The following is a 22,187-nucleotide window of genomic DNA, read 5'->3' on the forward strand; positions in this document are numbered from 1 at the left end:
CAAATTGGAGGAAGACTGGCTATGAAGTTATTTGTTTGTTTGTTTGTTTGCTTATTTTTGAAATATTTTATTTATTCATGAATGAGAGAGAGAGAGGCAGAGACATAGGCAGAGAGAGAAGCAGACTCTATGCAGGGAGCCTGATGCGGGACTCGATCCGGGTCTCCAGGATCAGGCCCTGGGCTGAAGGCAGGCACTAAACCGCCAAGCCATCCAGGGATCCCCTGAAGTTTTTTTTTTTTAAGGTTTTATTTATTTATTCATGAGAAAGAGAGAGAGGCAGAGACACAGGCAGAGGGAGAAGCAGGCCCCATGCAGGGAGCCCGACGTGGGACTCGATCCCGGGACCCCAGGATCAGGCCCTGGGCCAAAGGCAGGTGCTAAACTGCTGAGCCACCCAGGGATCCCCCCCAAGTTATTTTTAAGGATATATTTTTCACATTTGATAATGTGGCTAAACCACTTAGAGCCATTAGAAAAAGCCCTATTTTCCTTTGCATAGTTTTGATGATTTCTGTTCTCTTTTTCCTACTGATAAGAAACAGTGCAGACAAAAGGAGATGCATATTGCAGGAGATTCCTGAGTCAGTTGAGTATTTTTTTTCTTAGCGCATTTTAGTATAATCTTTCCTGGATACCTTAAAATTAAGGTCTTGCTTTACATTAACATGATGTCCATAGAGAACCATTACATCTGCCAACAGATGGGGTTCTTATACTTTTAAAAGGAGGAGATGAAAAATTGAGAGACCAGATTTCTATCACCCTAAGTCTGTGATTTAAAGCCAGAAGTGTTGGCAACTCATAAGTCTAGGAGAAAATTTTTTGGTCTAATGGACCAGCCATTGGTGCCAACTGGACTCTTAAGGGGATTTGCAGAGTAGGTGGAATTTGATTTTTCTTGTCTCACTCTTTCTCTCTCCACTTCTTTATCTCCAGAGCAAGGATTTTCAACCTCAGCACTAATGACATTTAGGGCAGGATAGCTCTTTCTCGTGGGAGCTGCCCTGTGCACGGTAGGCCGTTTAGCAGCATCCCTGGCTTCTACCTAGTGGATGTCAGTAGGGTCCCCTCCCAGTTGATGGCCACCAAAAATATCTCCAGACCTTGTTAGATGTTCCCTGGGGACAAGGAAGGAGCAAAATCCTTCCCAGTTGAGAACTTCTTCTCTAATGGCTTCCAGCTACTGGGGAGTCCATGCTACCATCTGGAGGTCTGAAAGCATCACACTGGTGATGCATCCCCCAGTGCCCTCCACTGAAATACCTGCTCCAAAATCCGTGTTCTTTTCCCACTAAGCCATGACCCACATAGAAAAGGGTATGATTTCTTTAAAGTGGTTCACACTATTACATGAATGTGCCATGTGCTGAATTCAGACCAATGTACTACATTTATTTTTAAAAGATTTTATTTATTTATTTATTTATTCATGAGACACACAGAGGCAGAGACACAGGCAGAGAGAGAAACAGGCTCCCTGCTGGGAGCCCGATGTGGGACTTGATCCTGGGAGCCCGGGATCACCCTCTGAGCCAAAGGCAGACACTCAACTGCTGAGCCACCCAGGCATTCCTAATATACTACATTTATAAAAGGATTTACTTATTTATGAGAGGGAGAGTGAGCGAGCATGTGAGTGGGGGGAAGAGGTAGAGGGAATCTCTTTTTTTTTAATTTTTATTTATTTATGATAGTCACAGAGAGAGAGAGGCAGAGACACAGGCAGAGGGAGAAGCAGGCTCCATGCACTGGGAGCCCGACGTGGGATTCCATCCCGGGTCTCCAGGATCGCGCCCTGGGCCAAAGGCAGGCGCCAAACCACTGCGCCACCCAGGGATCCCACCTTCTTTTTTTTTTTTTTTTTTTAAATTTTTATTTATTGAGGTAGAGGGAATCTCAAGCAGACTCCCTGCACAGCATAGAGCTTGCCCTGGGGCTTGATCCCATGACTCAGGAGATCACCCAGGAGATCATGACTTGGGTTGAAATTATAAGCCAGAGGCTTAACCAACTGAGCCACCTAGATGCCCCAAAGCCATCTTTTTTTTTGGGGGGGGGTGGTGGAGGGGCTCCACACCCAGGATGGAGCCCAACGTGGGGCTTGAACTCAAGACCTCGAGATCAAGGATGCTTAACTGAGCCTTGCAGGCACCCCTCAACATACTGCATTTTAGAAGAGGAGCTTGTTAAATGAACTGATCTGTTAGAAAAAAAAGAAAAGAAAGAAAGGAACCATTTGTAGCACTACTATTTGTCACTTCGTCTTTTTTTGAGATTTAACAGGGATTTTCTCCAATAGGTAAGGTTATGGAAGAGGAAGCTGAGACAACAAGGAGATTATGTAACTTGAACAAGATCACACAGCTTGCTATAAACCAGACAGGAATGCCACTCTGGTCTCTTGGATTGTAGCCTGGTGTTGAAGGTTATTGTGAAATGTCAAGAGAGTCCTTCTAGCTGCACCCCAACTGCCCCAAGTGATCACTAATACTCTTCCTTCTCTGCCTCCGCCTGACATGGAAAGGCATAGTCTTTCGTGGCATGTATTGTTCCGCGGAAGTCACAGAAACAGTGTTGGAGACGTGAAATTCTAAGAAACTGAGATACGTCAGTTTGAGCTTTATTGCAATTCGGGGGTGGTGGTAATACAAAGTATAATCATTCCAGCTGCTGACACTCAGTAATTTTCGGGATAGGCAGCTCTTTCCAGTTTCAAGCTTCACTTATTGCAAACAAAAGCAGAAGAAGCTCTTCCTCGTACTCCTCTTATAGGAGATCATGACATATTTATTCGCCATCAGATATGCCCTTGCTATGGCACTTTTCACAAGAGCTACTGTGATAGTCCTTATAGAGTGCAGTTGACTAACCTGGTCCTTGATTTCTTGGTTTCTGAGGGAAATATTAAGGTATTCTGTTACATGTTGACCACCTTCCAAATTCTGGGAAAAGTCATTAAGGGTCTTATCTATTTTATGTTTAACAGCTATGAAATTACTATTGAAAATGTACTCTTTGTGTAATTATACTGTAGCAAATTTGGAAACAATGGAAAACAACAAACAATAGAGCCAATTACCCATAATTCCACTGCTCAGTCCTAATCACTGGTGACATTTTGGTGTCTGTCCATTTATTTATTTTAATTAAAAAAAAAGATTTCATTCATTTATTCATGAGAGACACACAGAGAGAGGCAGAGACATAGGCAGAGGGAGAAGCAGGCTCCCTGTGGGGAGCCCGACGTGGGACTCGATCCCAAGACCGCGGGATCGTGACCTGAACCAAAGGCAGACGCTCAACCACTGAGCCACACAGGAGCCCCTGGTGTCTGTCCTTTTAGTCTTTTTTTTTTTTTTTAAGTTACATACATATATTAAGAAAACAAACCCATTGGAATCATAGTGATCATAGCATTTTTGTGCATACAAGATACAGGTATTTTCTAGAATCCTCATGTATTTGATTTTGATGACTGCATGTGCTCGGTTTTATGTCACATCGTATGATGCTCTAGGTATTTGAATATATTCTTCTATTCAAAATTTTAAACATAGTAGGCACGAATGGCATAAAAGGCATTTCGAGGGGCATAGTGTAGGTCCCTTGTAGTGTCAGATTTTGTCAGGAAAATCTGGGGAAGGTAGAGGGAAGCATGGGTACCTGGAGTTTGGTTTTTGTGTAAGACACAGGTCCAAAAAGGTCTCATAGAAAAAAGCTGGTGTTAACTTTACCAGTTATATTTAGTGGGGCAGCAGGACTTGACTGGGGAAGTGTGGGCAGGGTTGGCTGACAGTCAATAGGACAAGAAGGATAACCCAAAAAGATGAGCCCTTGTTTCCTGGGGCCATTGCTGGGCACTGGTGCCTTGGAGCAGCAGCTGGATGGAGAGGAGTGGGGAAGAGCGATTTGCTTCGTATTTAATGATGCTTTCTGCAGCCAGAAGCGCCATCCTAGCACATTTATTGGCTATTTTCTCTGTTTGGTGGACCTCCAAGGAAAGTGGGATGCTTCTGAAAGTGTCTGCTTAATAACTGGAAATGTACTGAGAAAGACCATTTGCACAGTTTTTACAGAGACCTAAGACATTCAAATCATCCCCTCAAAAAAACTTTCCTAAGTCATCAAGAAGACCAAAAAAGGTATTATTACTGAGTTACTTAATCGTGGTTAAAATGGGTATGTTGATTTTAGGGCAAAAACCCCCATACCAGTCAAGTTGCATTTTGCAGTTCTGTATATGGTGAGTATCGATATGCTGATCCCCTTGTGTACATCAGTCTGCTCATTTTGTAGGACTTAGTTTAGAATATAGTTTTTATTGGGCAGAGTAACCATATTTAAGTTTAACTTAATGTTGATCATATATATATATGTGAATTTTATCCTGCTTAAAAATTTAAATATATTACACATACATATATGTTAATTTTATCCTGCTCAAATTTTTAGATATAGTAGTTATAAAAGACATAAAAGGATTTGTGTGTGTGTATGTGCTAAAGGTCCCTTGTGATATTATTCTGGGAGGGAGATTTGCTTAGTGACTTAATTTTCAGGAACACACTGTGATACCAACTGGAAGCTGTTTGTCCATGGAGTGAAGTATAATTGGGCATTTACCCAGGTCCTCTGCCACCCCTAAATGAGGTTTGAGAGTTGTTTTCCTTAACATTTTCATTTGGCAATGATGATTTTCAGAGCAAAATAGACTAATATGATCACTAAACATACCTAAACTTCTAATGAGTAGGTTATAGCATCTTATGCATTCTTAAGGTACTTTTCTTGAGAATACCATATGTGAGTCCTCCACTATAAAATCAGACTTCCAGGGTTGACCAGATGTTTCTTTGGCAGGATTCACTGCTGATTCACACTGGAAAGGGAGTATATCTTTGGGGAGGTTGTGGGGTATATTATAGAATTAATGTCATAGAGGAAAGCATAACATAGAAATCTCTTAAGTGGATAGTTTCTGTATGAGTCAAATTGAGTACCCCAGAGAAAGAAAATTAAGATTTCACTAAAGTAGGGCAGCCCAGGTGGCTCAGCAGTTTAGCACCACCTTCAGCCCGGAGCCTGATCCTGGAGACCCAGGATCGACTCCTGCATCGGGCTCCCTGCATGGAGCCTGCTTCTCCCTCTGACTGGGTCTCTGCCTCTCTCTCTGTGTCTCACGAATAAATAAATAAAATCTTTAAAAAAAAAGATTTCACTAAAGTATAGTGAAAATTAAAATTCATTGAAATTAATTTAGTGTCTTTATGCTGTCAGATTTTTACTTTGGCATAAACTGCTTTTAAAAGGAGATCAGGGGATGCCTGGGTGGCTTGGCAGTTGAGCATCTGCCTTTGGCTCAGGGTGTGATCTTGAAGTCCCGGGATCGAGTTCCACATCGGGCTCCCTGCATGGAGCCTGCTTCTCTCTCTGCCTGTGTCTCTGCCTCTCTCTCTCTCTCTCTCTCTCTCTCTGTGTCTCTCATGAATAAATAAATAAAATCTTTTTTAAAAAAAAGAGAGATCAGTATCAAAAAGCACAAATACAAACTTTTGCTTCCCTAATTCTCAAGCAAATGGTCCTGCCAGTTCACAGGCCAAAGTGCTGATTGCCTTAATTAAAAAAGAAACAAAACTTAGGGGCCCCTGGGTGGCTCAGGGGGTCGGTGGTCAAGCGTCCAACTCCTGATCTCAGCTCAGGTCTCAATCCCAGGGTCATGAGTTCAAGCCCCGAGTTCGGCTCCACACTGAGCGGGAGGCCTACTTCAAAACAAAACAAAATGGGGATCCCTGGGTGTCTCAGCGGTTTAGCACCTGCCTTTGACCCAGGGTGTGATCCTGGAGTCCCAGGATCGAGTCCCGCGTCGGGCTCCCGGCAAGGAGCCTGCTTCTCCCTCTGCCTGTGTCTCTCTCTCTCTCTCTCTCTGTCTATTGTGAATAAATAAATAAAATATTTAAAACAAAACATTAAAAAAAAAAAAAACTAAACTAGCAGGGTTGGATGAAGCAGTGCCTCTAGCGTGAGGGCTGTGGAATGGCAGATGGACAATCCAGAAAGTCTATGCTGTACTTAGTTCATGATTCAGGTCAGATATCCCCACTCAGAGCTCTGTTGACCAAGGGCTCCTTGACCTTCACCATTCTGTTGTCTTGCTCCTGCCGGCCCCTGCTGGAGGGAGAGGCCTTTGCTCCTGGAGAGTCCAGCTAGGCTCCAGGCCTACCCTCCCGTTGTCTTCTGGCCGGTCATCAAAGCACCCAGCTACAGTTTTGCTGCCCCCCCTGCTTAAAACTGGCCTCAGGGCAGCCCTGGTGGCGCAGTGGTTTAGCACCGCCTGCAGCCGAGGGAGTGATCCTGGAGACCCGGATCGAGTCCCATGTCGGGCTCTCTGCATGGAGCCTGCTTCTCCTTCTGCCTGTGTCTCTGCCTCTCATTCTCTCTCTGTGTCTCTATGAATAAATAAATAAAATCTCTTTAAAAAAATAAAATAAAACTGGCCTCAGTGGGAGTGCTGATCTGCCATGAAAAGAATAACAATGCCAAACATTACTAATGGCATTTAAGATGGGGTAAAATTGCCTGATGTTCGGAAATGCCCTTTAATGAGTGAGTCACAGTCTCTGCCAGTTCCCTTGAAGACCTAGGAGACCTGCCTGATGAAAGAGCAAGGAGCAGGTGTCATCCACAGGGAAGCTGGGAGAATGGTGTGGTTCCAGGTAGGACAGACAATGTCAGGGTCTGCTGGTCCCTTACTAGACTGTTGACTGTTTTTTGTGCTTTCTTTTAACCCTTTCTTCCCTCCCTGTCTTCCTTTTTGAGACTTTAAAATTTTTCTTAAAGTACTCTGCACCCAACGTGGGGCTTGAACTCACAACCCTGAGATGAAGAGTCCCACATTCCACCAGCTGAGCCAGCCAGGTGCCCTTCCTTTAACCCTTCCTTGGTGATTTTCTCTTTGGCCCTAGGGCCCACTTTGAACCCACATGGCTTGATTGAACAGAAAGCTGGGAGTAGCTGGGAGTTTATTTCCCTACATGCGAACATGTAGCTCTTGACCAATGACTGACAGGTGGGTGTAACGCACACTCCAGAGTCTCCTGTGGGAATGAGGCTGACGTTACCTGTAATAACCCAGGGAGGCTCTCCTGGGGGCTCTCCTTCTCGGCCTCGCCTCCCTCCTCACCACATGTTCCTAGGGAGTACTGCCTTTATGGTCACTTGCATGCAAGCCCTCCTTTCAGTATTTGCTTCTGGAGAACCTCGTCTCAGATAGTCGGCCAACACATGTATTTGGGGACTAAAATAGAGCTAATAAGCACTGACCCCAACAATGCCGAGTTACGCGTGGCTGTGTGGCTGAAGGTTGAGGGCAGAAGCTGTAGACAAGAAAAAGAAAGCCTTGATTGCACTTCCAGCTTTTCCATTACTAGCTGTGGAACTTTGGGCAAAGTGGCCAACGTCTCTGAACTTCACTTTCTTTGCAAAATGGAGGAAAAATAGAAGCAAACTCATAAAGTTGGTGTGAAGCTTAAAAGAAATAATACTCACAAACATTTGTTCGTGGCACATAGTAAACCCTCAATAAATGTTAGCTGTATAGAAAACCCTGTTCTTAAGATTCAGAGAAATCCGTAGGCTTAGATAATTCTCTATAGCACAACTCGGAAGTTTTCCGAGACAGAGCAGCACAGCAGTACGTGTACCCATTTTGTAGGTGTAAACAGATGGGCTCAGAAAAGCTAGTGACTGTGTGTGAAGTTATGCAGTTTGCTGTGGTCTGTGACCAGCACCCAGGAATCTGGACTAGCAAGGCACTGCTTTACCTGGGGTACAACTTCTAGGCATCCAGTGGCCCGGCATTTTGGAGATGTGTTTGCTTGGGCCATTGAGTACATTGGATTCCAAGTATGAAAATGGACATGAGATCTTAAGAAATGAGAAATAGTCTGTTACTAAGGAAAGAGGTATAAGATAACACAGTAAGAGTGTGTCCTCTAAGCATTCTTTGAATGCCACAAGCAATAATAATATTTCAATAAATGAGATCCTTCATTTCAGATGATTCCAATCTCTGGTATTGATTCTTCTACCTTAGCTAGAGGAAATGAAAGAGATTGTAGATGATGGTGTTCGCAGAAGCTCTTGAATCTGTGAATTCGAAAATGTCACATGGAAAATGTGAAGGTCATGTGCATAAATTTACATATGATTGAATTTATGTATGTGTTAATTACTCCCAAAGAAATTAAGATCAGACATATGGGAAACCATATGTACTGGGAGGAAAAAAACTCAGGTGTGTTCAGTATATCAAAGCACAGAAATCTCACCTGGTCAGACTGATGTTGGAGGGCACGTGTGAGTCAAGCCTTTAATGCGTAACAGAGAAAAAGTGACTGTATCTCACTAGTTTAGGTAGGACGTTCAAGGGTAGGGAATCTATTTATAAATAGGACTTTGAATAATATATAAAGGACTTCAAATTATATTTGAGATTCCTGGAGGGCTTAAGGCTGCCAGATCTGGGAGACCTCAGCTATCTGTGAGAACATCCAGAGGACAGAACAGTTGGAGTGGGAAAGACACAAAATAATGTCATATCACGTAAGGGGTCTCTATTTTTTGTTTGTTTGTTTGAGGCAAAGTGCAGATAAAAGCAAGACATTCGGCAGTAGAGGAAAGTTCTTCCAGGTCTGGGGGGTTTATGATCTGGATGAAGGTATAGGCTTCTAGCTGGGACTTCTGGAAGGTAGAACAAAAATTGGAGGAGGAGAGCTACAGTTAACCAAGGATGTGCTTTGTTACAGCTCAGCTGTAAACAGCGAGAGAGTTGTCCATCACTAGAGGTGTTTCCCACTTAATGAAGATATTCTAGAAAGCTTCGGGTAAAATCTACCTCTCCCTGACTTCTATGAATATTTCATCTTAATTTTCATAATCATTTGTGGTCCTTATAATTAAAACACAGTCAATGTTCTTAATAAGGTATTTTTAAAGTGTCATGAATTTTATACCCTTGTGATTTCTATGAGTCTAGTTAAGAAGCTGTGTCTTGAAGTCAAATAGACTGCATATAATGTCATTACCCTCTACTAAAAGCAATGGATATTAATTATTGATGCTACTTCTCCTATAAAAATGAAGATGATCTTTTTTCAAATGGACAGAATTATTCCAAGCATATTTTTAGTTAAAGTAATTGGAACATGTGTGTGTAGTGTAATAATATCTTCTGAGTGCTGGGGGGGTGGAGACAGATGGAGGGAGGGAGGCACTCCATACCAATAATTATGTCCAGAAACACTTTCTCAAGGATGAGTTGAAGTAAAAGATTTTTTTCTAGCAAACAAAGCACAAGAGATTTTCTACTAGGAGATAACAACTAGAGAGTGTGCTACAGGAACAACGTAATATTATCAGGAGAGCATGTAAATAAGTTTTTCTTCCAGAAAGGGAGGTTCACCATGGAGTAAGTCCAGGTTCCCCATCAGTTCAGTGTTGTAAGTGCAGAGTCAGAATGTGTGTGTGTGTGTGTGTGTGTGTGTGTGTCTGTGTGTACACACAGTATAGAATATTGTATAGAATATAAATAAAACATAGAAAATATGCTGGTATGGTTTTTCTTGGAAAAGACTAGATTAGGCAAGGTCAAGAGAGTGGCTGTAAAGAGCCAGGTTGTAGGTTCGTAGAAATGATTTAGGTTTTGGAGGAAGAGAAGTACAGAAAGTAGAGAAACAAAATGTTAGAATTGACAGAACTCTTACGACTTATGGGATGTGGGGAGTAAAAGTCTAGCCGGGAGGCCACGATGAGCACCCTAGGCAGATGGTGGTGCCTTTTTGCAGGAGAGGAAACAGGTTTGGGGACAAGACCATTAGTTTAGTTCTGAGACTGATGACAAGATGCGTGTCTGTGAGACGCACAGCGAAGATATCCAGTGGGCAGTGGAACATACTCGTATAACGTGGAAGACATCTGAGGCAACTCACTTTTGGGATCCAGATGAAATTACGTGGGACCCTAATTAAGGCCCAGTTGGAGGCTGCTGCCCTTCCTTCCCATCTCTGGGATTCCTGATGGCAGGGCAGGAGGTAGGGAGGAAGCAGGCATGCAAATTGTGTCCTGCTCATCTTACTGAGTTTCCCTCCGAGTTTCTACTTCCACTAAATTCGTTCACGAGAGTGATTGTCTATTTGTTTTCTCTTGCTCCCCTTCTATGTGGTCTCAAGTGTGGAAGAGTCCCACTTTATCGATAACATTAACAGTAATGATTTACACAAAGCATTTATTTAGCAAACTTGAAGACTTTACATTAGATCAATTGTTTTCTAACCCCCTTGTTTTTCTGCCTTCCTACCTGATTGTTCAGCCGTGTCTTTCTTCTTCAAGACCCTCTGTGTCACTGCTCTCTGGATCCTTCCTGCACACTCTTCTGGGAGTCAGTTTCTCATACTCCTTACATCATAGTACTTTTATTTTTTAATTTATTTTTAATATTTTATTATTTTTAAGTGACCTCTACACCCAACGTGGGGCTCAAACCCACAACCTTGATATCAAGAGTGGCACACTCCAGCGACTGAGCCAGCCCATCACAGCGCTTTTAGCTCCATCCTTACTCTTACCTTTCCCAAGACTCTTCAGTAGCTTCCCCTGCGCTGAGATCTAGGCCCCATCCTGCTACAGCCTAGGACCACCACAGGCAGGCAGATTCAGTGTTATCCTTCCTGGGATGGAGCTGAAAGCACTTCATTTTCTCCTTTACATAAAATTAAAGCAGAAGTAAGCAACAATTTTGATGTTAGGTAACTTCTATTGCATCCAATATTGGGTCTTGAGCTCAGAAAAGAAAGTGGGACGAGGGATACGATATGGGATGACCAGCACACAGGTCATGAAAAGGGGCCTGGCTGGGACAGGTGATGGCATCTAGGCACAAGGCAGAGGGACAAAGGAGGATTGTCAGAGTTTTCTCAACTTGAATAAGGGGAAAGATAGAGTTTTGTTTTGGCCCAAGTCCTATTTGCCAAGAGAACCTTGTGTGGGGGTGGCACGATTAGGGGGGTATAGGACAACTTTATGGTTAGAATCTTAAGGAAGAAATATTGTCAGATTATAGGCCAGGATTTATCAACTGCTGTATTATCTCTGTTTACAGAGTTCAGGAAATATTTTATGAAGCACTGTGTTTCTGGAATAGCAATTCAATTCAATTGGATTTCTGTGGTAACTCAGGCTTTCCTTTAAAGAATTCAGATATTCAATGGATATATATTTATACTGTTTCTGTTTATTCTTAAGTACTTTGTAAGTTTAAAAAATTACAGTATTTAGGTATGCAAAATGAAGTGTTATTCTCCAGGGTAGTTAAAAGGGAGAACTTGGCCATGCAATTGTATGCCTATTCATTAAGGTAGCAAGTTTGCAGATAGAGGAAAGAAGCCTCTTTCTTGCTTTGGTGTCCACCAGAATGGCAATGCTGCATGTGGGTGTTTATACTGTTGACTTTATTTTGTGCAATGGATGTAGAGGGCTGGACAAAGGGCAAAACCACGGGTAGTGGTACTGATGCAGGCATTGCCTGTGTTGTGGGGACTTGGTTCTTTTTTTTTTTTTTTTAATCTTATGTATTTATTCATGAGAGAGAAAGAGAGAGGGAGAGGGAGGGAGAGAGGGGCAGAGACACGGGCAGAGGGAGAAGCAGGCTCCATGCAGGGAGCCCGATGTGGGACTCAATCCCGGGACTCTAGGATCACGCCCTGGGCCGAAGGCAGGCGCTCAACGGCTGAGCCACCCAGGGATCCCCTGGGACTTGGTTCTTGAAGCTGAAAGCCAAGTCCTATTTTCGTGGGCCAGATCAGCAACCTGACATTGCTAGGTGCACAGGCTAGATCTAGAGGTTGGATGCCAATACCAAGGGCAGGTGGCCAGTTATAATTACATGTGCTTGACCATCACTCTATGGGAAGGCCCCATAGCATGATATGTGGGCAGGTAATAAATGAGATTTCTGAGGTGGTTGGCTTTTGTGGATTTCTAACTCAAACTCCTGGAGTGCTCCTGACAAGCTCCATGGGGATGTTTATAACACAAATCTCAGATGCTTTCCATGTTTCATCCAGAGGTGTCGCTGCCCTACCCACTCCCCTTCCCCAGAAATAGGAGAGGAAGGTAGAACAAAGATGATAGACTAGGTCCCTATACCACCAGCTACACACAACCAGAGCCTATGCCCCAGGAATCCAGCCAGGATTTCCTGTACACTAGTTAGGTCCGTGAGTAGGTAACTGGGACCTGTGCTAATCAATCACTACCTGGGGGGTGAGGCCAAGGTTTGAACCTAATCAAGCATGACTGAGTGACTGTAAGCCTTGAGCCCTCATGGTAGGTGTTTTTTTTTTTTTTTTTTAAGATTTTATTTATTTATTCATGAGGCACACAGAGAGAGAGAGAGAGAGAGGCAGAGGGAGAAGTAGGCTCCACTCAGGGAATCTGACACGGGACTCGATCCCAGGACTCCAGGATCATGCCCTGGGCCAAAGGCCCGCGCTAAACCTCTGAGCCACCCGGGCGTCCATGGTGGGTGTTCTTGATTAACCTTGTAGCGGAGATGATCTCGAAGGCCTATAACCAGGAAAAGTCATAAGCAGGTTCTGTAAAAGTAACCTGTTCATAAAGTCCTATTCATGATGGCAGCACCTCTATTTGCGTATACCTCTAGCCTTCTAGCTTTTTATGTCAGGACCAATGCAGAATCTAGTAATTGGGTGAGGTTATTTGTGGCAGAAAGTACAGATCCAGAGGTTCCAACTGTCCTAGGCCACTTCTTCTGGTTAAAAATCTGGTTAAGACTCCCCACTTAAGGGGGCGCCTGGGTGGCTCAGTTGGGTAAGCGTCTGCCTTTGGCTCAGGTCATGATCTCAGGGTCCTGGGATTGAGCTCCACTGGGGCAGGCTCCCTGCTCAGCAAGGAGTCTGCTTCTTCCTCTCCCTCTGGGCTCTTTCTCCAGTAAATAAATAAAATCTTTCAAAAAAAGAAAAGAATCCAGTTAAATATCTCTGCACACTTATAACCCTTTCGTGGCACACCAGTGTACTTTGATATTGTAGGTTATCCCACAATTCTTCCTAATTCCCTGAATCTTTGTTCCACTACTGTTGATGAAATCAAATTGTTATCTCAGTGTTCTCATTTATTTAATGACCGAGGTGTGGTAACTCTGTAAAAATATTTCCCAGTAAAGATGTTCACTGCCAAGTGTTAGAAATACCATCCGGTTTCTCATTTAAATTTTAATTATCATACTACTTGAAATGACTCTTCATCCTAGATGTTTCTTACTTGGTTTACTGCTGTGGTATCTCTTGCCAACATTTTCATTTTCTTTCTGCTATAATTGTTTGGTGCTTACAAGTCATTCCGTTTCACCAACATTTGGCTTTATGACCTTTCTTTACAAATCCTCAAGACCCACATGCCGAGATGAGGGCAGTCTCTTGGTTGAAACTGTGATTTTAGGTTTTATCACACTTGTGGTTTGTTTTTTTGTTTTGTTTTGTTTTTTCTTTTTCTACCACCTTACAAATTGTAGGTATGTGATTTACTCCTTCCTATGCACCCTAACACCAAAAAAAGGGTCATGCTTTGATTCTTGAATCATTTTCAGTGTCTTGATGCTTGGGGCCAAAGCCTTTTCTTGTTATTTTATTATCTTGCTATTTCCAGCTTCATGGAAGTCAGAATAAATCTTTCATTTGCTTTGATATATTTCTTTTTCTTCTTCTGGTTTTTGCCCACTGAAGCATGAGAAGAGTTAGGGTAAACAAAATTAGGTGAGAGGCCCCTTCTAATCTGCCAGCTGTGTTAGAAAGAACATGAGATTTTGTTCTTCTTTTTTTTTTTTTTTAGTTAAATGAACCTGGGTTCTGGTCTTGATTCTGTTAATAAATAACTTTATGACTTTGGAAAAGAGCTTAGGCTCTGAGTCATTTCTTCACCTGAAACAAAGGAAATCCTAATGCTTGCTTCATGTACCTTTGAAGAACTATTTTAAGGAGTACATGAGAAAACACTTATAATTATCTTGCACTGTGCTGGCGGCCATAATAGATGTCAGTGATTGTTGCTTATTCTCTTGTGATCTTTTCTACGTAGAAAAACCTCCATATGTGCTTCCCTCCAGTTTGAGAGAAGGTGTCCCTTTATTTTTTGAAGTTACCCCTCCTTCTGTCTTCCTGATTCCGTTCCCTCTCACCTTCTCCAGGGTCTTGATGTTGATGAGGACGTGGAAGATGGTGGCTACCAGGCACTGAGTACCTTGCCAGGCATTAGGCAGTGTGCTTCAAGGCTGTTATCTCAGACTCTCCTCCCAAGAGCCTTGCCAAGGAGGGATTATGTCTCTTAGCACATGACACTCTCCTTGCAGGACATTTTATTTCTGTGCCCCCACCTCTAACTCTCTTGGGGTTTGATGAAATAACAGATAATATGTACATTGATGTCTATCCCTGATTCCGGCACCGAGTCCCTGAATCCCATGGAGTTTCCTGGGTGATTGGAATGTCTCTTGGAATGTCTCTTGGTTACCAAGAGACATTCCAGTGACTGGATGCGGACTGTTGTCAGAAACACCAAACCACGATGAGAAGCTTAGAATTTGCAGCCCTACTCCTGGCTCTCCATACAGAGGCTGCAAGTTGAGTTAATGGGTGATATGACTACATGGTGAAGCCTCCAGAAAAGTCTCAAGTGTAAGAGGTTTGGGAACTTTCGGGCCAGTGAACACGTGGAGGTGCAGGGAGAGGGGTGTGCCTGGAGAAAGCATGGCTCCCCACCCTTCCCACATACCCTGTCTTCTTCATCTCATCCGTTTCTTGAGTTGTAGCCTTTCATGAAAACACTGATCATGTGGGAGGTAAACTGTTTTCCTGAGTTCTGTGAAGCACTCTAGTAAATTAATCAAACCTGAGGGAGGGAGGGGTTCGTGGGCACCTCAGATCTGCAGCTGGTTGGCCAGGGCACAGGTGACCAGCTGGACTTGCAGCTGGTGTCTGCAGGAGGGGGAGGGGGAAGTCTGGGAGTCTTGACCTGTGGGATGTGATGCTGTCTCCATTCAGCTAGTGTCAGATTTGAGTTAAATTGTAGGACACACAGCTGGCATGGCAGAGAATCGCTTGATGGGGCAAAGGCCGCACACGTCTGGTGTCGGGTGCCATCAGTGCGGTAGTAGTGGGAGGCCTAAGGGAGGTACAAAGGAGCAATGAGTGTTTACTATTCAATTGTCATCTCTGAGTATTGCTTCTCTGTTCTCTTTTTTCAAAATATTTTTATTACTGAAGTGTCACTGACATATAGTGTTATATCGGTTTCAGGTGTACAACATTGTGATTCGACAGTTCTATACATTCATTACACCATGCTTGCCACCATTAGTGTAGTCACCCTCTGTCACCATACAGCGTTACTACAGTGTTAAGGATGGCGTTCCCTAGGCTGTATTTTCATGCTTGTGACTTTATTTTATAATTCGAAGTTTATTCCCCTTAATCTCTTTCACCTACTTTGCCCATCTCCCCACTCCCCACCAGTCTGTCTGGCATCCACTGGGTATTTTACCCAAAGAAAATGAAAACACTAATTCTAAAAGATTTATGCACCCCTGTGTTTATTGCAGTATTATTTACAATAGCCAAGATATGGTAACAACCTAAGCGCCTGTTGATTGAGGAATGGTAAAGAAGACGTGGTGAGTAGTATATACAACAGAATAGTCCTCAACCATTATAAAACAAAATGAGATCTTGCCATTTGCGACAACATGAGTGGACCTAGGGAGCAATATGCTGAGTAAAACTAGTGAGACAGAGAAAAATAAATACCATACGATTACACTTATACGTGGAGACTTTGTACTCTTGTAGGTTTAGACAAGACATATCTATGTCTTGGATTTGGGTGTTTCCTAGCTGTGACCTTGGCTTTCTGTCCTTAGTCAACATGCATTCCCTCAGCGACCTCATCCCTTTTGTGGTTTTACTTGCACTGGTGTGTTGATGACTTGGAAACCGAAATCTCCATCCCAAGGCTGCAGAATGCAAAGTTCAGTTGCCTAGTGCATGTGTCCCAGATGCCTCAAACTCAGCCTCTTCCCAGGGTACTTCTCCAATTTCATCCTAAGATTTTCCTTCCTTCTGTATTCTCACAGTAGGTGACACCACCCAATCGCCCAGGACAGAAAATCAGCAGTAATCCTCAATTCTTGTGGCTCTTGACCATTGGTACCTCATCAATATAACTTGAAACCATCTGCCTCAACTCCTGACTGTCGTCCATTGCTTGATTCTGTCTCATTATTCCTCACTGGATTTGATTTCAGGAGCTCTTGATGTTCTCATTGCTAATCCTGCCTCCTTCAAATCCATTATCTACACCGGTAGCAGATGTTCTATCTGAAGTGCTAGCTGTATGCACTTGTTCCCTATTCACTCATCAGAGACCCCTTACGGTCCTGATGCAAGCTCCTCTGAGTGGCCTAGAAGGCTGTGAAGGACCTCTCTCCACACCTCTCCTTTGGCCTCCTGTTCTACCCTTAGTGCTGTACCTTATGCTCTAGTGCTAGCACACTGTTCTCCCAATATGCCACGCTGTTCCACTCTATGCCTTTGCTGAAGCTGGTGCTTCTCCCTAGATGCCCTTTCCTCTTTTCTGCATGGAGCTAGCTCTTCCACTTCAAGGCAACTCTGGTGTCTGTTCTATTGCGTTTAAGCTTGGCTCAGGTTGCTCTGCTCTGGGCTCTGCCAACACCCTGGGGTTCTCTCTCCTTGTACTTAGGATGGTATACGGGATCCCTATTTCTGTGTCTCCTGCCAAGAGTTGGTTCCCTGAGGGCAGGGAAGTACGTCCCGGGACCTGACGTGATAGTTTTGGGAGCATAGCAGATGCCGAATAAATATTTGCTGATCAGAGCTGAGCTTCTTACAGAGGACCTGGGGAGAGATTTTGAGCCTGGACATGACCACAGATGATGGTTCGTCACCCTCACACCCCAGGGGAGAAAAAAAAAGATGCCTTACTCAGTAAAAATCCATGAAAATAGCATTTCAGAATCATTAAAGATGACATGCATAGAATGCAAAATATACAAAGCTCTAAATTTTGTCTGATTCCTTGGGTGTTATTGATTTAAGAAAAAAAAAAAAGCAGCATTGTTTTGATGCTTAGTAGAACCTCTGACTTCAAAAGCTGGTGATTTGCATCCTCTTAAAATGCCACCAGTGCACTTTCCTGCCCAAGTGCCTACCAGCAGGACTTGACATTTAAGGAAGAAGCTATCAGAAGCTAAAGGACTGGCAGGCATTGTTTTGGTGATAGGAAAGCTGAACAGCTTATCCCAGCAAGAGGTCAGGAGAAAGACAAGAGCCCCCCAAGGAACTTTGGGTGCCATGCACTTTGTATTCAACAACAAGTACGGTTTTCATGATTTGAACTCCTTAAGAAAATTTTAAACATGCCTAAAGCAAACAGAATAGCAGAACAACCCTTCCCAAGCAAGTATGAACATGGTGCCTTTTCTGAATCCTCTATATACCAGACATTTGCCATTCCCCCATTTTTCTTCTGCAGTAAAATTGTGGCTTTCATTTTATATATTCAGAAGTTACAAGGCCAATATACCTATTTTAAGAATAGTTCCATCATGAAATTAATAATACTACAAATACAAAATGTTAGATTTTTATTCCTTTAACTTGTAGCAGTATAACTTGTCTCTTGTTTAGTTTGCTTAATAAAACGTGACAAAGAAATCAGAAAAACAATCATTGCTCATGTGAATGATATTATATCTACTTCTAATTGTTTCAGGAAGCACTTTAGTTAGTGGATTAGAATAAGAGCTGAGTTCAACCCGTGGACCAAATATGGCCCCTATTTTTTGAAAATAATGTTTTTTTGTTTATAACGATTTTATTTCTTTATTTGAGAGGGAACAGAAGCAGAGGGAGAGGGAGAAGCAGGCTCCCTGCTGAGCTAGGAGCTGGATGTGGGGCTTAATCCCAGGACCCTGAGATCATGATATGGGCTGAAGGCCGACATGTAACCAATGGAGCCACCCAGGTGCCCAGAAAATAAAGTCTTATTGGCATATAGCCATGTCCATGCATTTGTGCAATGTCTGTGGCTGCTCGTGGACTACAGTGGCAGAGTGAAGTATCTGCACAGACCGTATGACCCAACAAAGCCTAAAACGTTTTCTGTCTCTTTACAGATAAAATTTGACAACTCCTGGCTTAGCATAGAAGCTTCCTCTTATCACCTATGTGCCCTTAGATGAGTCACTTAATCTCTTTGAGATAATTTAATATTCTGTAAATAGAAATGAAAAGTCTCACTTCTGGGGTTGTTTTGAGGATCACAAGAGTTTAAACACATGTGAGTTCTCAGAAGCCTGTTTGGCCCCTAGGCATGGTTAGCTTTGTCATCGTTACCATTATCAATATTATTGGCAATGGGGTGGTCCTGTTGGAGTCTTATAAACCAGTGGGCTTCAAGTTGCAGCTATACCACTTAGGAATTGAGGAAGAAAGTTATTAGGGCTGAGCCTGTTTCTGTATGTGCAAAAGGGTGATAATTAGTTCGCATCCTGTGAGACTATTAGCAGGAATGAAGTCAACAAAGCCTTGGGACCTGCCAAAGGCTCAGGAACTGGGGCTGTTGTGTGTCTCTGTAGGTACTCTCTATTTCGACGGAGGTGCTGGGCACCTGGATCTTTGTAGAGATTGGGACTACAGGCACTCAAGACCTCCTGGGATAATATTCCAAACTTTGATGAATTTGCTACAGTCCAGAATCTAGGCCTCAGCTGTGAAGGTCTTGGATCCATATTTTGTTATTTCTCTGAGAGTAAGTTTCTCCCTCTTGAATAGACTTCAGGTCATGAGACTGATATATAAACTTGGGCGGCAATTTGTACATTTGCCTTTTTTTTTAAGATGCATTTATTTATTTATTTGAGGGGGAGGGAGAGAGAGAGATAGCATGAGTGGGAAGGGGCAGAGGGAGAGAGAATCTTGAGCAGACTCCACTCCCAAGACCCTGAGATCATGCTCTGAGCCCAAACCAAGGGTCATATGCTTAACCGACTGCACCACTCAGGCCCCCCTGTACATTTGCTTTTAAACTAGGACTGCTAATGAGATTGAGTGCTGTACCTCTAAGCTTCATGGTCAGGTACATACCTCTCCATGGAAGTTTACAAATGGATTCAAAACAAGCTTTAGAACCCAGATTCGGACAACGCTGGCATAGCAAATGCTAGCTTTTGATGGTTTGAGTCTCTGTTTCAAGCAGAATGGGGACTTGATTGCCATCCTTTTTGGTTATGTCGATGTATTGAATCAGATTATGGTCTACCCTGCAGAACTGTGGGCAAGTCCGGGGAGTCCTGTGGTGCAGAAGCCGGTGGCTCAGATAGCAATTACATATTCACTGTTGTGGAAAGAGCTTGATACTGTACACTGGGATGTGGTGTGCTGGTTGATGAGCAGCATGTGCCCTGAATTTTATAAGCCTCAAACGCTTGATGGAAAAATATATCCAGAAAGTGAAATCAAAGCCAATATTCATAATAGGGGGAAAAAACGAAAGCTGTTAGGAATGTTCCCATTTATCTTCATGAAGTAAACATTTGCCTCTTAAAATGAGATATTTATTTGGGAGGAAAACAGACTCTGTCAGTATATCCTTGCAATAAAATAAATTTGCTTATGAAACCAGTTGTGGGTGAAATGAGGTGATTGTGGTTTCTCATATGCATTGTACCTGATATACTACCAGTTTTTAATGACAATAAAATGTATTACACATCTTCCTCCCATTTGGATGAGTTGTTTACGTCATGAGGATGGTGTTGATGGAGAGATTATAATAATTAATTTATATTGTGTTTGGGAAAAATCTCCATGTGCTTTTCAGAAGTGGATTTAAATGCATACAAATGCAAGAACAAATAGCAAAATGCACTTTATGTCACACTAAATGCCTTTCTTTCTGCCAGTTCTTTCTAGGTAGACTTTGGCTCAGATTTTAAGTCCATTTTCTCCCATAATCACCAAATTTCATATGTGCCGTGGATTTTTCCTAATCTTACTGATTATAGTTCTTAATAATATCATTAAGGAATAGCATTGATCCAGGATTGTCATCTTGAAACAATATTGTCATCTTGGATTATAACTATTCCCTGGAACGTTATGATAGAGGATAAACAAATATTTCATTCAGCCAGTAGGTACTGAGCATCTACTGTGTGCCAGGCACTGTTCTAGATCTGGGAATAGAGTAGTTAGTAAACTGCTCATGGGTTTATCTTCCATTGGAGGGAGTCAGAAACGAAACTAAATAAATAACTAAATGTAGAGCACGGTAGATGATGATAGGGCTCTGAGAGAAAAAGGGAGAAGATAGGAGAGGGATATAGGTGGGAGGTGGGAAGGAGTCCGATTTCGAGCCAGGTAGTGTGCTAAGACCTAACAGGAGGAAAGAAACATGCCAGCGAAGGTGTCTGGAAGAGGGAGAGGTAGAGTGACCTGGTTTGGCCAACACTTACTGGTATTTAGCACCAAAGGTCTTTGCATCCTAGACAATTTGTCAGTCCCTGGTGAACCCAGATGCTGGTGATCTTACAGGCGAGGTTGCCTGGTGTAGATTAGCAAGCGGACAAGTGTGGCTGGAGGGAAGTCCCAGAGGAGGTGACAGGCAATGGGATCCGAGGTGACATGAGGCATCAGAAGCATTAGGGCCTTGTCAGCATTTTGAGGACTGGCTTTTTTGACTTTGAGTGAAATGCAGTCATTGGAGGGTTGGCGTCAGGGTGCCATGGGTTGATGTCTCTTCCTGAGGGCCCATGCTGGCTCCTGTTTTGAGAGTCACAAAGGGAGCCAGGACAACAGCAGGGAAGCCCCATGATGACCTAGGGATGGGACGAAGGCAGCTTGGACCAAAGCACAGGATCGCAGGGTTCTTCTTTCACGGAGTCAGAGAATGAATCTTGTGGACACAAAAGGGTGAAGTGAAAGTTTATTCAGTGAAGGTAGAGACCAAAAAGGAAAAAAAAGAGCTCTCTAGAGTGAGAGGGGTCCTGAATGGGTTGCCACCATGGGCTGCCACTGGCAATCTTTTATTGAGAACTGACCCGGGAGGCTTGTGGCCTTGAGATTCTTGTGCTGTCTTGGTTTGAGCAAGGACTCCTGATAACATCCTTAATGGCTTGCTTTTTCTTTGAGGTCTGGTCATCTTCTGTGGTTAAAGTGTAGCTGCCAAAAAAAAAAAAAAAAAAAAGTGGTGTGATTCTGGGTGAATGTGCTGGCCAGGGTGGGGGACAGCCTCCCCTGGTCCAGGACAGTGGATGTGGAGGCAGAGAATGCGAGGAATCCATGGTGACTCCGGAGCTTTTGTCCTGAGTTATTACAGAAAGGAGAAAAAGACCAATTACCGAGACTGGGAGAAACAGCTTTGGAAAGGGAAGGATCAGAAGGCAAGATTGAGGTGCCTGTTGGAAATGCAAGCGGGAATGTTCTGTAGGCAGCTGGATTTAGAAGCCCGGGGTTCGGGGTTCGGGAGGGGGGACCGGGCTGGGTGTTGCCACGGGGGCTCAAGACACTCCCCACGCTCTCCGTTCATGACGGGGGCTTGCTGTTTCACACTGCAGCTGCTTTCCGCAAACATTTTATTCCAATTCTCTCCTATATTAATGTGTCTAAAAATGCCATGTGATAATAAATCCATCTCCCCACAACAGGTGTTGATTGGAATTAAGTGAGGTGTAAGTGTGGGCTACCGTATGTTTGTTTTCCCACAAGACTTTAATGAGTTTGTCTATTAGTTTAACGTAACGAATTTTTGAATCTCAGGAGATGGTTCATTATGCCATCGTTCTTGAAGAATGCCTAAAGCTACTGTTTGGTTGATTTAAAAGCATTCTTTTACTAATTTTCCAGAGACAATTATTTTAAATTGTTCTGAATTGGGGACGTTTAGATGGGAAAATACGCAGTTGGGTTGTATTAAGCCTAGTTTCTACTGCGAAATCTACTAGGGAAATTAGCTGTTCTCTTCCCTCCATCTCCTAAATAAGCTCCAGGTGAAGAGCTGTGGTGCAGAGCAAGCCAGTTTTCAGTAGAGGAAAATTC

At 43.2% G+C, this 22,187-nt stretch overlaps 1 protein-coding gene and 1 long non-coding RNA gene across 4 annotated transcripts in view; one reads left to right on the forward strand and one right to left on the reverse strand.

The window, feature by feature from the left end:
- FRMPD4 (FERM and PDZ domain containing 4) overlaps window positions 1-22,187 on the forward strand; it is a 566,595-nt gene that overhangs the window by 111,206 nt on the left and 433,202 nt on the right. The window lies entirely within an intron of this gene.
- Window positions 13,881-20,898, reverse strand: LOC112652884 (uncharacterized). Its single transcript, XR_003131799.3, has 2 exons — window positions 20,606-20,898; window positions 13,881-15,237 (listed from the first exon to the last, which is right to left on the reverse strand). It is a non-coding gene; the product is annotated as an uncharacterized LOC112652884 (long non-coding RNA).

This window comes from Canis lupus, chromosome X (genome assembly GCF_003254725.2).
Source record: "Canis lupus dingo isolate Sandy chromosome X, ASM325472v2, whole genome shotgun sequence".
Taxonomy (NCBI): Eukaryota; Metazoa; Chordata; class Mammalia; order Carnivora; family Canidae; genus Canis; species Canis lupus.